The 15194-nt window shown below is 43.5% G+C and overlaps 3 long non-coding RNA genes across 3 annotated transcripts in view; 2 read left to right on the top strand and 1 right to left on the bottom strand.

The window, feature by feature from the left end:
• Positions 1 to 7996, bottom strand: part of LOC307216628 — a 33633-nt gene extending 25637 nt beyond the window's left edge. The window contains exons 1-2 of the long non-coding RNA XR_013839234.1: positions 7944 to 7996; positions 3612 to 3702 (exon numbers count right to left, since the gene is read on the bottom strand). This is a non-coding gene — a long non-coding RNA (uncharacterized lncRNA). The remainder of the gene's footprint in view (positions 1 to 3611; positions 3703 to 7943) is intronic.
• Positions 2567 to 4070, top strand: LOC307216626. The gene is made up of 2 exons (XR_013839232.1): positions 2567 to 3560; positions 3877 to 4070. It is a non-coding gene; the product is annotated as an uncharacterized lncRNA (long non-coding RNA).
• Positions 7997 to 8075: 79 nt separating the features above from the next.
• On the top strand, positions 8076 to 12044 carry LOC307217317. Its single transcript, XR_013839560.1, has 4 exons — positions 8076 to 8158; positions 8648 to 9931; positions 10023 to 10281; positions 11421 to 12044. It is a non-coding gene; the product is annotated as an uncharacterized lncRNA (long non-coding RNA).
• The last annotated feature ends 3150 nt before the right edge of the window (positions 12045 to 15194 follow it).

Genomic DNA, 15194 nt, shown 5'->3' with positions numbered 1-15194 from the left:
AGATCTGAAATGATCTTTCAGTCCAATGCCACCGTTTAGCATTTTGAAATAATAATAATAATAATAATAATAATAATAATAATAATAATAAAAATAATAATAAATTTTATTTATATCCCACCCCCCCCAGCCGAAGCCGGGCTCAGGGCGGCTAACAACAATAAAATAGTACAACAGTACAACACAACACAACACTCTAAAATCATTCATTATAAAATTAATTCAAATCAAACCAATGGCAACCATTGGGACAGAGCTCCGTGAAGATTGCCAAAGGAGGGAGTCAGGCTGTGCCCTGGCCAAAGACCTGGTGGAACAGCTCTGTCTTGCAGGCCCTGCGGAAAGATGTCAAGTCTTGCAGGGCCCTAGTCTCTTGTGACACAGCGTTCCACCAGATCGGAGCTACAGCCAAAAAAGCCCTGGCTCTAGTTGAGGCCAGCCTAACCTCTCTGTGGCCTGGGACCTTCAAGATGCTTTTATTTGAAGACCGTAAGTTTCTCTGTGGGACATACCAGGAGAAGCGGTCCCGTAGGTACGAGGGTCCTAGGCCGTATAGGGCTTTAAAGGTTAAAACCAGCACCTTAAAGCTGATCCTGTACTCTACCGGGAGCCATGCAGCTGGTATAGCACCGGGTGAATGTGATCTCTTCAGCAAGGACCCCGTAAGGAGTCTCGCTGCGGCATTCTGCACCCGCTGGAGTTTCTGAGTCAGTCTCAAGGGCAGCCCCATGTAGAACAAGTTACAATAATCCAGTCTGGAGGTGACCGTCGTGTGGATCACAGTCGCTAGGTCAGGGCGAGAGAGGTAAGGAGCCAACTGCTTAGCTTGGCGGAAATGAAAAAATGCCACCTTTGTTATAGCTGCAATGTGCGCCTCCATGGAGAGGGAGGTATCGAAGATTACACCCAAACTCTTAACGGATGGTGCTGGCACTAATTGCACCCCCGCAAGAGATGGGAATTGCCCCCTCAATCCCATATCGTCCCGTCCCAGCCAGAGGACCTCTGTCTTCGAAGGATTTAACTTCAACGGCTCCCACGTAACCATCCAGCCACAGCTTCCAAGTATCTGATCAGTGTGTCTGGGGCCGAGTCAGGATGGCCATCCATCAACAGATAGAGTTGGGAGTCATCAGCATACTGATGGCAGCCCAGCCCAAAACTCCGAACAAGCTGGGCGAGGGGGCGCATAAAGATGTTGAAAAGCATCGGGCAGAGTATTGCACCCTGAGGCACTCCACACACCAAGGAGTGGCGCGATGACAATTCACCCCCAAGCGCCACCCTCTGTCCCCGACCAGAGAGAAACGAGTGCAGCCATTGAAGGACTGTGCCCTGGATCCCCACGTCGGCAAGGCGGTGGTCCAGGAGTTCGTGATCGACAAGAGAAGTAGAAGCACCCACAATGAGTTAAGGACCATTGCACACCTTTAAAGGGGGCACACAATGAGGTGCTGCTCCACACAGCACATAAACTATGGGATTTGCTCCTCCAGGATGTAGTGATGTTCAGCAATGTGGATGGCTTTAGAAGGGGGTTAGACATATTCATGGAGAATAAGCCTATCAGTGGCCACTAACCACAATGGCTGTGTTCTCCCTCCACTCTCTGAGGCATTATGCCTCTCAATACCAGTTGCTGGGAAGGCAACCAGGCAGAGTGCTGTTTCACCCAGACCCTGCTTGTGGGCTCACCATAGGTATCAATTTGGCCACTGTGAGGACACATTACTGGACAATGATGGACTTTTTTATCAGATCAAGGAGGCCATCATCCTACTGCTTGGGCCCTCTTAGAGGTTCAGGCTTCCTGTGAGGCACTGAGGTGAGAAGTGAAGCAGGAACCTCCTCCTTCCCACCTCATTCTTCAGTAGCTTTAAGTCCTGGAAGAAGTCTAGTGAAACAGCCAGCAATCTTTCCCTCATCCAACATTTCACAATCCCAAAGCAAGGAGATTCCGACGAAACATCAGGAATAATGTACAGTGGTACCTCAGGTTACATACGCTTCAAGTTACATATGCTTTAGGTTACAGACTCTGCTAACCCAGAAATAGTTAAGAACTTTGATTCGGGATGATAAGAGAAATCGTGCTCCGGCGGTGTGGCGGCAGCAGGAGGCCCCATTTGCTAAAGTGGTGCTTCAGGTTAAGAACAGTTTCAGGTAAAGAACAGACCTCTGGAATGAATTAAGTACTTAACCCGAGGTACCACTGTACTGACAGTAAGCGCTGTTTGACTGTGGAACCAACTCGCTCAGAAGGTGGTAGACTCTCCTTCACTGGAGGTTTTTAAGAAGAGGTAGGATGGCCACCTATCATGTATGTTCAAGCTGAGATTCCTGCATTGCAGAGAATTGCACTAGATGTCCCTCATGGTTGCTTCTAACTCGGCAATTCTATGATCCCTTGGGGAACCAGGCCTTCTTTTTATGGGAATCTCTACCTTTGAAAGAAAACCTGAAACATACACACTCACTAGAGACCCCCATTGCGTCAACATAGTCATACCTTGGATCCCGAATGCCTTGGTACTTGGACGTTTTGGATCCTGAACACCGCAAACACAGAAGTAAGTGTTCTGGTTTGCGAACGTTCTTTGGAACCCAAACATCTAACGGGGCTTCCACGGCTTCCAATTGGCTGCAGGAGCTTCCTGCAGCCAATCAGAAGCAGCACTTTGGTTTCCAAACATTTTGGAAGCCAAACGGACTTCTGGAACGGATTCTGTTTGACTTCCAAGGTACGACTGTATAAGCAGTGGTATTGGTCTTGCTCTGTTGACTGAGGCTCAGACCCTGTAGCAGTGGGTGAAGGTTGGTGAATTCAGGAGACAGAGCCAGGCAGACAAAGAAGTAGAGCTGCATGGGTTAGGGGGCAGAGCCTATCAATGGACTATGGCTAAGGGGCCTAGAGCTGGCACTGTTGGATAACCCACTGATGCAGCCTGGTGGATGTGGAGTCACAGGTGAGAGCAAAATGCTCTCAAAGAAACAGAATGGTCCTTTGGCTCTAACTTGTCATCATGACATTCTGCTCGGTTTGATCATCTCCTCAAGGCTCCAGAGACTTGAGATCTGTCCCATCATAAGTGCTGAAACAGCATGTGTAGTGACACTCACTATCGTGAATGGGACCAAATCTGCAGGAAGTACTAACATTTCAAGATGGATCCCCGCCTTTCTGTGCACACTTAACAAGAGATTCTTTGTTTTAGCACCTCAAAGGCAGCAGTGTATGCATGAGAGAGAGGCAGAAATCTCACACTGGAATTGGGCAGACACAGGAAAGCTTCCTTTCCTGAACCCTTATTACTGCGATATTATTATACACGCAGCCAGCACCTCCTTTAATCAATTTAACATAATATGACCTATGAGTTAATCTTCCCTAATGAGAAGATCACCTTCACTCCATTAAGAGACAGATATATCATCAACCTCATCTTCCAGATGAAGAAGGCAATTATGAAGAAAGCCTGGAAACGGGAGATACTAACAGGATGCAAAAGATGTGACGGGCAGTGCATGTCTGAAAGGAGAACCCAGCGTGCCAGAGGAAGGTGAGGGATGCTTAAGGAATTCACCCCTTGTAAATTCTGAAATGGACTGACCTGATTCCACACCTCCTGGGTTTGTATCGCTTAGCTGTGTATGGCTGAGTTGTCCACCAACTCGCACACTTCCCAGATGTTTAATATTTGGCTAAAATAAATAAATCAAAGGGTTTTTTTTAATGTATATTTTGAGAAAAAGCACATTTCAAATTCATATTTGAATGTGAACCTTTATGCAGACTTTTTTTAAAAAAAAAAATACAATGAAAATGGGATAGAATGAACATATGTGACAGAAATTGATTGATTCTTCTCTCCCCAGAGGTGTACTCTGTTTCTCTTCTGGACAATGGGGTAACATGCTTGAATGGACCAGTTATAGGCCTTCTTTGTTTCTGCAAAACCCTCGGACTATCTTTGGAAGGAGACATCTCAATTTCTGTAAATGGGCATTTAAGTCACTCTGAAACATATCACAAGACTGATTTGGCATCAAATAAAACCATCTGACAATGACTGGCAAATTTATTTTATTGATCTTATTTATACATTTATGTAACACCTTTCTGCCCTGCGAGGGCCTCCCAAGGCCATTCCCAATACATGTATAAGATGAATACAATATTAAAATCATCCTAGCAATAAAAGAATAAAGAGAATTGGTTTGTAAAGACAGATGGGGCTATGGATTGCATCTTCCAATGGTTGTCAGCTACACACACATGCACTCGTATACCTTAATCCACACATAGTTTCTCCGTTAAATCATAATTTCATCTGGATATTTCACTCCTTAGCTACATCTGGCTTTGTTTAATGTCAGTACATTAAGCAAACCACATTTTGTAACAATTAATGGTACCCTGGTGAAAACTATTGAGGGTTTTTTAAAAGAAGAAAAAATACAGCAGGTCCATATTGGGATCATATGAACAATAAGTAGTGTCATTTAAACAGGGCTTTTGGATGACTGGGGGATGTGAAAATTGTGGAGCCTCTAATGTTAAAATAAAAACACTGGAGAGAGACTCACATATAAACTGTTGAGTGAGAGGAAATGCATATACGGTCGTATTTTTTAAATATATGGGGCAAGGAGGGATGGGTAAAGAATGTGAAGATTTCCTCTCTTCTTCTCTCTGTTAAATGATACCACTCAGTATTATGCATATCCTTCGCTGGGAAGCAGCCAGAAAAATGTTGTTCATAAATCCCTTCCCCTATCCCTGGGCAGATTTGCAGTTTCATATCTTAGAGATACTTAATCGCCTGGTACATAGTGAGCCAAATACTTGGGAAGCATTTAAAGCTGTACCAAGCATTTGGAGATGGTGTCCTGAAAGTTTGGGCTACAACTCCCATTAATCCCAACCAGCAAACTATGCTGGCCAAAGCGGTTGGGAGCTGGAATTCAACACATCTGGAGGACCCCAGACTGATGAAGACTGGTCAACATTTCCCTTTAAATAACTGGAATATAAAAACTAGAAGATTAGAAGAAAACTCTGCCAAGAGATACAAAGTTGAGGTTTTCATTTACACATAGGACCAGCACATTCTCAAACGTATCGCTTTCCTTGAGCTGATCAAGGAAATGAGATTTGTCCAAGCTGAACCATTCCCAGCTTATATTAGGGAATGTTCTTCCCATACAAAAAGTTGCCTACATGCAGAAAATTTGGGAGAAGTCTCACAACTCTTCACTTTGAAAGCTACTTTTGTTTATTAAGTCTGTTCGGCCCCTCTTCAGGCAGGTGGATTTGCAGGCCGGGATTCCAAGGTTCAATGTCGGATAGCATAAGTCTTTGAGGGCAGCAGCAGCCTGAGCAGTAAGCACCTAGAGCAGGGTTTCCCAAATGTGAGTCTCCAGCTGTTTGGGGACTACAATTCCCATCATCCCTGACCACTGTTCCTGCTACCTAGGGATGGTGGGAGTTGTAGTCCAAAAAAAGGCTGGAGACTCAAATTCAGGGAATGGAATACAGTGGAGGAATAGATATGCAAAAATGTGTATATTAGGCAAAATTGCATACAATGATGTGTTTATTGGGAGAAATTTGCACACAAAAAATGTGATGCATTTTTGTAAAGATGTATTTATTTATCTTTTAAATGCAAACTGATGTGGAAATGTCCAGAACTGAACTCAAGATTGGAAAACTGAAAAACTGAGAGAAACCAAAGTTGACAGATTAGCCTGCCCCTACCCCACCAGGAATTATTGGCTAGTAAGTGAAGTCTCGGGACGCAGGTGGCGCTGTGGGTTAAAGCCTCAGCGCCTAGGGCTTGCCGATCGAAAGGTCGGCGATTCGAATCCCTGCGGCGGGGTGCGCTCCCGCTGCTCGGTCCCAGCGCCTGCCAACCTAGCAGTTCGAAAGCACCTCCGGGTGCAAGTAGATAAATAGGGACCGCTTACCAGCGGGAAGGTAAACGGCGTTTCCGTGTGCGGCTCTGGCTCGCCAGAGCAGCGATGTCACGCTGGCCACGTGACCCGGAAGTGTCTCCGGACAGCGCTGGCCCCTGGCCTCTTAAGTGAGATGGGCGCACAACCCCAGAGTCTGTCAAGACTGGCCCGTACGGGCAGGGGTACCTTTACCTTTACCTTTAAGTGAAGTCTCAGAGGACCAGAAGTGGATATGAGAGTCATATCCTATGCTATGATAATGGTCACAACCTAAGTGGGAGCTGCTGTGGAATATACGTAGGTGGCTTAACACCCGCTTCTGCTGGAAACGCATCAAAAGCCACCAGGCCATTGAATCTGCTTGAAAAGATGGAGGGAGGGATCATTTGCCAGCTTTGTTTAGCAGTCGCTTGATGCAATGAGCAGAGCATAGATCTGAGCTTGAAAGGTTTGTCTTCAAACAAAAAACGTTAGGATAAGGGCAACAAGTGCCACATACCAGTGATGGGATTTATTTGGAGGGCGTTTGAAAATTGCCTGGGGTTCACATTTCAATTGTGAGCCATCCCTTGAAACGTTTGATCCTTTTCTTCTCATCTCTACCTGTGCTTTGTGGGCTTCTAAAAGCACTTATTTTCCCCACTACACACGACTCTGTCTTTTCTTCTTCCCAGGAACAGCCAACACATGCCTTCAGACTGGCTGATTTTCCATTGTCTGTTAAATAGATTTTTTTTCCACCCACAAAGCTCTGGTTTCTGGCCAGTGTCCATTGATATGCATATTGCCTCAGTGTAGAATTGCACTTTGCTTCCAGCCAAGCAGATGTATACTCCCTTTCTCTCTCTTAAATTTCAAACTGCAGCCGAATTGCGGATGAAACAGCCAATGCAGATTGATTTCAGAGTCATTAACAAGCACAGAATGTCCATTTTCTTTTTTTTACCTTCAGTGTAATGCTTGCACCGAGGCAAGCGTATATTGAGGAGGGAATGGAATTTGCACTTCAAAAGAAATGCTCATATTATTTCTTGTCGCCAGAAAATTCAGACCCACCCAAATATTATGCATGTGGGACATGACTCTTTGTTTTATTTTTTTAAAATTTGGGTTTTGTGGGGGTTTTTACATCAGTGTAGGGACCGTGTGCCCCCTCCATGTTGTCGAACTCCAATCCCATCAGCTCCAGCCAGTATGACCAATGGCCAAGGATGCTGGGATGTAGTCAAGTAGTCCACAAGTCACTCCTCCCATGGTTTACATAAATTCCTTTCTCTAAACATTTTAATATGGTGGTGGTAGGTATTAATTTAAGTCATTTTGCCACAAATTGGCATAGGTTTGGGGGCTATATAAGAAGCGAAACAAAGGCTAGTACAGTCGTCTTCTATGGCGATCACTCATAGCCGAGTAAGATTGTCTTCCATAAACACGGTTTTAAAAGTGAAGCAGTAAGTGACTTTGGAGGTCAATTCTGGATCCACACATCCTTCCACAGTGGGTACATAGGTTTCTGGGCAGGAGCTGATCATGGTGAGGGTTTGCCAAGCATGCCTTCCTCTTAGCGTGTTTCTCCCTTTTGTCCTGAATACAAGCATCTGCAAAACCCATGACACCTATGGTAAAGGCTGTTCTCCAATTGGAGCGCTTGCAGGCCAGTGTTTCCCAGTTGTCTGTGTTTATACTACATATTTTAGATTTGCCTTGAGAGAGTCTTTGGACCTCTTTTGTTGGCAGCCAGCATTACGCTTTCCATTTTTAAGTTCCAAATAGAGTGGTTGCTTTGGCAGATGATAATCAGGCATCCGAACAACATGACCAGTCCAACAAAGTTGATATTGAAGAATCATTGCTTTGACAATGGTGATCTTTGCTTCTTTCAGTACACTGGCATTAGTACAATGCCAGAAACATGGAGCCGCCACCAAAAATGGCGGCCACTTGCCTTATTCTCTCTCTCCTCTGTAAAGTTTAGTACAATTTACCTTGTTTTGTGATACTCCAAATTTCATTCCATTCCTGTGCCCCCACATCACAGGTTGTCAGGGTGTAGCCAGTGTCCTAACAATGGTAGGCTGTCATGATGCTATCACATCAGATACATGTCACAGAGATAACAGGAAGAGCAAGGCATGCAGCTGCCATTTTCGGGTGGATAACAGATGGCTCATTCAGAAGGATTGGGATTGCAAGGTTCAAGGTAAGCCTTTGGGTCTCCAGCTGTTTTGGGACTACAGTTGCCATCAATTCTGACCACTGTTCTTGCTAGCTAGGGATGATGGGAGTTGTAGTCCAAAAAAAGAGGCTGGAGACCCAAGTTTGGGCAACCCTGGCCTACAGCCTGTGGCCCACAAAATATTGTTGGGACCTCAACTACCATCAACCCAACCTCGGACAGCCTGGCCAATAGCCAAGGATGATGGGAGTTGTAGTCCAGCAGCATCTGGAGTTACACTGGTTTCCTATCCATCCCTGATCTTGTGGGAAAAGTCTGCAGTCTTGCCACAATGGGACTCTATTTGTATTTTGGTCGGAAATATACGGATGATGTGGTTTGGGTTAGTGGGCAGTCAGCTCCCTGTTGAAAAGTTAGTTCTAACAGTAGTACTGAAATTACGTTGTGGGCTCTGTTCTTTCCCCTTTCATTTGTTCTGCTTTCTTCTACCCACCCGCCCCTCTGCCACCACAGCAGTAAGGGTGAGCACCGCCTGCCACCAGGCCATTGTTTCATCTCATTCCACCTTCGGGGAAGCCTTGAACTATTTCCTCTTTCTTGGTTCAGAGAGGTTAGCTATAAAACCTAAAACTCGTCACCCAGCAGAAGAAAGATGTGGCTGTCAAGGCACTTTGAAGCCAGGAGGTGAGAATTTAACAGTGCCTACAAACTGTGGAGATTGGCCGTTTAGAAACAGATCAAAAGAGATGGATGACAGACAGATGATTTAACTACTCCATCTACTGGCAAATGGCTAAATGGAGCCTGCACAGATACAGCGAGGGTGGTTGCTTGCTGCTTGCAGGGCCCATTGACTGAAGACACTCTTAGAACTCCACAGTGTCCTCAGAGCCACCCTCTTCCCTTCTCCTCCCCGCAATGGACTGATTGTTCATGTTTTGACGTGTTCCATTTAGGCAGCACAAGTTAAAGCTGAGCTGTGAATAATGGATGGGCCAAATAACCCAGGGGAACAGCGCATTTTCCCAGTTACCTTGTATACAAATCTGAACCCTGTTTGACTCCATCCGCAATGAAGCTACATAGCTTCTTCAAACTTCATTCTCTTCCTTATTCTCAATTTAGCTTCTCTGGAGATGAGAGCTCCGTTTACAAGAATTACACAGAGGTCCAAAATCAATATGGTTGCACTTTCAAGTCTCCCAGTAGCTTTGTCCCAGTAGCTATGTGCTGGTCAACTTGGCCTCTCACTTGGTGCAGCTGCCACTGTTGCTGTGTTGTGCTTGGGCCTGTTTCTTTTAATAATAATAATAATACCTTTATTGTCATTGTACAACCTGTGTACAATGAAATTAAACGAGCCTCCCCCTCCCAAAAAACCCCACTCAATCTCTTATCGAACAACACACCACCTCGCAAGTCAATTTCGCTATGTTATTTTTCGTTCAACAGCCTAACAGCCCACGGATAGAAGCTATTTTTTAGCCTGTTGGTACTGATTCTACTTCTATATCTCCTGTCCGAGAGTATGGAGTTTTGAGTATGGAGTTTTGCTGTTACAAAATCAGAGAGCTTTTGCTATTGAAGAACTGGACTGACCAACTGCAGGCCCACTTAACTGACCAACTGACCCCCCCCCCCATTTCTGTTATATTTCCCAAACTACCAGTGAGGACCACAGGTCTTTTTTTTCCTGAAACAGAATTAGCCAAACACTTCACCCTCATTGCTGAAATAGTGGGCCTTTACATAGTGGAATGATTTATTTTAAAAAATATATTATCGTTACTGTTATTTGTATGCCACCTTTGACTTCAAGGAGAAATACCAAGATGGTTCATAAATAAACAAAAGCCAACAGGAAATGAATGAGCCACATATAGAGGAGGAGTCCACTTCCTGTTGCTCTGTATGAGTAATTGATCTAGATATGTTTTTTGATTGGGAGGAGGCCAGCTCAGAGCAGTAACCCATTCAACATACCTTGCCAAAAGTAGGCCATACATCTGCATCAGGAGTGGCTGAATGATCCATCTGCACCCATGCAGAGAGACAGAATGAATCTGCCTCCCCAAAGAGCCAGACTGGAAGGAAGAAAATCGAGAGCAGTACATCATGCAGAGACACAGTGGCAACCTCCTTTGTGGGTGAGCATTTGGGGCTCGCTGTATTTCTTTTCCATGGCACCCTAAATGCTCTCTTACAGCACCACAATATACTCCGTCACACAGTTTGGGAACGAATGCTTTGCATTCAAAATGCTCAGACTAGGGGCTGTGATCCAGAAACAACATTCATACCTGCCCTGAAGTTTTTTCAAAGAGCAACAACAAAAATGAAATCCCATCAGGATCAATTCACACTTGTTTATAAGAGATTCAAGGAAAGTCTATAAGCCTTTGACTTCTGGCTCTGTGGTCGTTGTTTAGGGAAACTATATGTCAAAAATCCTCTCCAAGTTGAGTTATAAAGCCACGTGCATGGTGAATACCCTTGGTCTCAAGTGGGGCTAGCCTACTTCTGTATTCTCAAGGGCTGTTTTATTCTCTTGACAGAGGTCATGGAGCCAGAATTGCTTTGTTTGTTTTGCTGCGTGACTCTGCCTGCCTTGTGACTGCCAGGCTCCATAAGAAACTCAACACTGTCTAGCAGTACTGGAGCTCTCAGGCAAGGAACTACATACAGATGTGTGTATTTACATAGAATCGTAGAATTGTAGAGTTACAAGGGACTTCAAGAGTCATCTAGTCCAGTGTTTCCCAACCTTGGGCCTCCAGCTGTTTTTGGACTACAACTCCCATCATCCCTAGCTAGCAAGACCAGTGGTCAGGGATGATGGGAATTGTAGTTCAAAAACAGCTGGAGGCCCAAGGTTGGGAAACACTGATCTAGTGCAACCCCCTGCAATGAAGGAATCTCAGCTAAGGCATCCATGAGAGATGGCCACCCAACCTCCAAGGAAGGAGAGTCCACAACCTCCCGAGGGAGACCATTCCTCTGTTGAACAGCTCTTACTGTTAGAAAGCTTTCCCTGATGTTTAGTCGGAATCTCCTTTCTTGTAATGTGGAGCCATTGGTTTGACTCCAACTCTCCAGAGCAGGAGAAAACAAGCTTGCTCCATCTTCCATGTGACATATTTGAAGATGGCTGTCACATGCGACATGCATGCGACATACAGCACTGTCACATCAAAGTGTGGAATACTTCTTTGTGGAAAACATGTATTTTCCTTATCAGTGGTTAGCAAACATTTGATCACACCCCAAATTTAATTGTTGTACCTAGAAACATAGGAAGCTGCCTTTACTTAATTCGACCATTGGCCCATCCAGCTAGAACTACCCACTCTGACTGGCAGTGACTGCCTGGAGATGCCGGGAATTGAACTCAGGACATTCTGCATGCAACACTGATGCTCTACCTCTGAGCTTTGGTCCTTCCCAAAGTAAAAACTTGGAGGCACGATCCATTCTTCCAGCTGGCAGTTTGCCATCCATTAAACATTTCCCTAGATCCTAGATTGTAAGGTAATTAAAAAAATTTGGGAAATGATATATAACAAATTGAAGAAAATGTTCCATTTAACATTTGTTAAAAAACCTGAAGCATTTTTATTAGGGACTGTAGGGAAAGATCTGCCAAAAAAGCTGAAAAACATCTTCATGTATGCGACAACAGCCGCAAGAGTTTTAGTAGCACAAGGATGGAAGACTGAAGAAACCCCAACTAAAGAATCATGGCAAGAAAAATTGATGGAGTATGCAGAACTGGCAAAACTGACATACAAGCTACAGGACAAGGATAACTGTGACTTTAAAGATGAATGGGAACCCTTTACAAAGTATTTGAAGACGCAACAAAGCGAACTGGACTCTTTGGCTGGTTTTGAATAAACATTCACAAACTTTTTATTGATAATTATTACTTAAATAGTTTGAGGATCTATACAACTATGTAACATGCAGAAAACAGGATTTTTAGAGAAATCAAAGACTGGAACTGAGGGAAGTCAGGGGTGGGGGTGGGTGGGTTCTGTGGGGGGAGGGAGGGGGAGGGAGGGAGGGGAAAAGGGGGAAATAAGGATGATATGTTTCTAGATAATATGTTTTGTTTTAATTTTGAATAAAAAGGTAATTTTTAAAAAACAACCATTTCCCTAGATCCTAAAGTAAATATAATATAAAATTACCAAAGAGTCTTGTGGCACCTTACAGACTTACATGTTTATTAATAATTTTTAATCTTTAAGATGACACGCCCCCCTGCTTTTGCTCCAAAAGACTAACACATCTACTTCTCTGGAAATAATACAAATTGTAGTTCTATGAGCAATTTTCACCCCAAACTTTCTTCTCCATTTTTGAACAGCAGTATCCAAAGACACCCATACTTAAACTACACAGTTTTCATAATTCACTACCGAAAGACTGAAAATATATGTCGTCAAATGTCATTGTCAGCTGGACTACCTTAAAAAAAAAGAGAGAAAGTGCCTTCTTGAGATTTCTGTCAGCCCCTGGAGTATTTCTGATATTCAGCCTTTGTTTGTTTTCGTCAATACATCATTGTCTAAAATTTGTAATTCTCTAGCTCACAGCTAGAAAAATCCCCAGTTGCCAGGGTACTGTTTGAAAACAAGAGCATCTTAATTCTTTTCTTTTCATATCAGGAAATCTCTGCTATTACAGATTATTTATTCATGATGGTCTCTCACCTTTTCTGCATTTTATAAATGTTTCGGGTGATATGGAACGTGGGGAATAGTTTAAGCCTAAGAAGGAGGTTCATTTGGCAGGAATCCCACTTTTGAAAAGAAGCCCTTTCCCCCATTTCAGCTTCTGGAAACCTCCCAATTTTACTGTATGCCTGGATCTTTAAAAATAAAAACAGGGAAACTCTCAAGTATCCAGCAGGTCCCAATCCATGGGTGGAAGTTGAGGGAGTGTGTGAAAATTAGCATCCTATAGTGTCACTCTCATTGCCAGTTGGAACATGATTTGAGACTAAGGGTTTCATCCACCAATAATAACATGCATCTATGATATCTTCCAAGTGGGGTTTATACTGTAGAGATGTGGTCCAATTATAAATACATTGCTTTTGAGTATGGAAGTCCCATGATTAATAGCCAAGTGAAAATGTGAATGCAGCGAGACACGTTTTCTTAGCATTCTGCTGTACTATTGAGTCTTCTTCTTTTTTAAGAGCTACTATCATTTTTGCTGCGAGTGCCTATGAAGTTGCATTAAAAATAATAATCGTATCAAGCTTTTCTCAGGATGCAAATTAAAACAGAGCCAAAACCGGGGATGAGTTTCGCATCCATCCATCCACCCCATTTCTTGGGAACTATTTGCAAGTTTATGTCCTTGGGGGAATTTCTGGTTTGTTTTGTTTTTAAGTACAGGTATTGAAGTGCTTCAACAAACAATAATGGGGCTGGGTCAGAGAGCATGGGCAACGCTGCTTCCTTTGTCCTCCAAGATACCACCATCAAATCTAATTGGCTACATAGGTCTATGATGTCATCACATCTACATAATTCCAGATCTGCTGAGTTAATGCAGTGAAGGCCTTTTATGAAAAAAATAAGGCAATGGGAATAACCTTGTGAAGTGAAAGGACATTTATATCTAGATGTTAGGATAGAGAGGATAAAGAAAACAGGAAGACAGGAAGACAGAATGAGAGATAAAGGAGGTGCTGTGGGATTGGTGGAAGTCAATGTCTTGTTGTTTTAGTGTTTATAATATTAACTTGTAAGATATGGATTTGTTTGTTTTCTTTTGTTTTGTTTTGTTTGTTTGTTTGGTCTTTTTTAGTTTTTGAATGTTGATTTTTGTGTGTTGTGTATTGTTATCTTTTGATATCTTGTGTGTTTTTGTTGTTGTGTGGAAAATACTAATAAAATTCATTATTAAAAAAAATAAGGCAATGAAGCAGCAGCATTTTGGAGAACAATGTGAACATTTCATTCACACACACACAAAATCATAGAAGGCAGGGGAGTGCATCTTCTTGCATCCTTCAAAAGGTAACTTTCCCCTAAAAATGCTGACTTCTAAAAAAAAAATACAGTACAGCACTAATGAAGATGCAGTGATGGGGAAAGTGTTATATATTGAACTTTGGGCATGCGGTTGTTAAAGGCACCAGACCCTACCTATAAAAGAAACTGTTTCCCCCAACTTTGTCTCCAGTTTTCTTTGATTTCTATCCCATCACAAGCACAGTGAATTTTCAAATCAAGGGAATCCCTAGAGCTAAAACTACCACATTTATTCTCGTTTTTTTACCTAAGGCAAAGAAGATGCTCAAGTATCAGCTCCGATTTGCATCACATTTAGACAAAGTCTTTAAAAACATGCACTTAAATACACTCAAGTCAAGTAATCCAAATTTAAACATCCCAGGGTTCAACTTAGGGACAATTCACACATTACATTTTTTGTATCCACCTAAGGGCAAAACGAGACATTCAGCTGCAAATCTGAGATTGCTGTGCCCATGTTTACCTCATATGCGCAAAGAGAGAGGTGGGACATTTGTGGAGGGTGGAAGGTCCCTGGATTCCCACACACACACCTTTGGACTATCAGTCTCCACCCGGCCCCCAGATATTTTCCATCTAGTCTGCCTCCCAGTCCCAGTTTTCCTGGTCCTAAGGCCCAGATAGATTGGCTTGGGTGGGGAGAGTTCCATTTTGCACCGAGGCCTGAGGTTCCACATCCTCGGGTTACATACGCTTCAGGTTACAGACGCGTCAGGTTACAGACTCCACTAACCCAGAAATAGTACCTCGGGTTAAGAACTTTGCTTCATGATGAGAACAGAAATCGTGGTCTGGCGGCGCAGCAGCAGCAGGAGGCCCCATTAGCTAAAGTGGTGCTTCAGGTTAAGAACAGTTTCAGGTTAAGAATGGACCACAGAACAAATTAAGTACTTATCCCGAGGTACCACTGTACAGGTCCTTCAGACCACTGGCAAATTGCAAGTAGGGGTTTTAAGAGAATTCTGATGGAAATGGGAACAGAAATGGCGGGTGTTTCAGTCTCCAAT

This window comes from Podarcis cretensis, assembly GCF_951804945.1.
Source record: "Podarcis cretensis genome assembly, chromosome: 5".
Taxonomy (NCBI): Eukaryota; Metazoa; Chordata; class Lepidosauria; order Squamata; family Lacertidae; genus Podarcis; species Podarcis cretensis.
Note: the sequence above shows the minus strand (reverse complement) of the source record. Positions and strands in the feature narration are given on the sequence as shown.